Source organism: Tupaia chinensis, unplaced genomic scaffold, assembly GCF_000334495.1.
Source record: "Tupaia chinensis unplaced genomic scaffold, TupChi_1.0 Scaffold144426_1, whole genome shotgun sequence".
NCBI classification, from domain to species: domain Eukaryota; kingdom Metazoa; phylum Chordata; class Mammalia; order Scandentia; family Tupaiidae; genus Tupaia; species Tupaia belangeri.
Genome location: NW_006204286.1, coordinates 9,432 through 10,677, shown reverse-complemented (window position 1 = coordinate 10,677; position 1,246 = coordinate 9,432).

Genomic DNA, 1,246 nt, shown 5'->3' with positions numbered 1-1,246 from the left:
GTTTGATTCTTCCTCACTCTCTAGCCCCACCAAACTGGATATATCTCCATTATTCCTCATTTACTCAATTGCTCAAATCAAAATCCTTCTTAGATTCTTTCTTTTTTTTCTTTTTTTTTTTTTTTTTGAGAGGATTTTGCTATAGGGCGCGTGCACTCGCCAGACAGACAGAGAGATAGAAAGTGAGAAATCATCCCCCAGGGAGGATGGCCATGCTGCAATCCCTTCTCCATTCTCCTCTTGGGATCTTGGGCACACAAGCACACGTGCCCGGTGTGAGCTTTAAGCCACCGGGTCCGGGGCATGAACCGCAGTCGACTACATGGGAGTACAGCAGCATAGCCATTACACTAACAGCTGGTCCTCTTAGATTTTTTCTTGATTCCTCTTTTTCCTTCATGCCCCATGTTCAATCTATCAGCAAGATTTGTTTGTTCTGTGTTTAAAATAGAGTTCAAAGTCCACATCTCTCTGTCTCTACTATCACCACCTTAATTTAAGACATTATCTCTCTCTCTCAGACGTTTGTCAGATTCTTAAATATTCTTTCTGCTTCCACTTGTGACCCCATCCAAACCATTCTCTGTGTAACATTTAGAATCATCCCCATTGAGAAACTTCTCCAGTGTGGCTTTCCACTAAATAGACAACGAAACCAAATGTTTTACTATATCCTACAAAGTCCAGCACTATCCGTCTACCACATCATTTTAGCTTTGTTGCATTTCTTTCTTTGAACACATCAAGCTTTATCTCTCTGTCATTCTCTCTCTCTCTCTCTCTCTCATTTATTGTGAGGAGTGTGTGTTTGTGTGTGTGAGAGAGACAGAGAGAATTCCCCAGTGAGGTGTGGAGATGCTCCATGCTGCAATCATTTTTGCCTCCAATTCTTTATTCCATCAAGAATTTGGGCATGCATGCACAAGCACCTGGAGTGTTTTTTTCAAGCAACCATGGCTAAGATTTGAACTATCACTTGCCATGTGGAGTCTGAATCCTTGTTCATGATGCTTAACCACTGCCCTATGATTTTGACTCAAGTTCATTTTTCCCTTATACTTACTCTTCTCTCAGCTTAGGAAGTACTTTTCCTGACTTTTTATGTGGAAAGGCTTTTCTTCGTCTTCAGTTTCAACTTAAATATCTCTTCAAAGAGTCTTCTCTAATTTTTTCATTTAATGTATCTACTCCTGCTCTTACTCTACTGTCCTTTCTGGGTTCAGCTTCACGGCTGTGAACGCTCTTC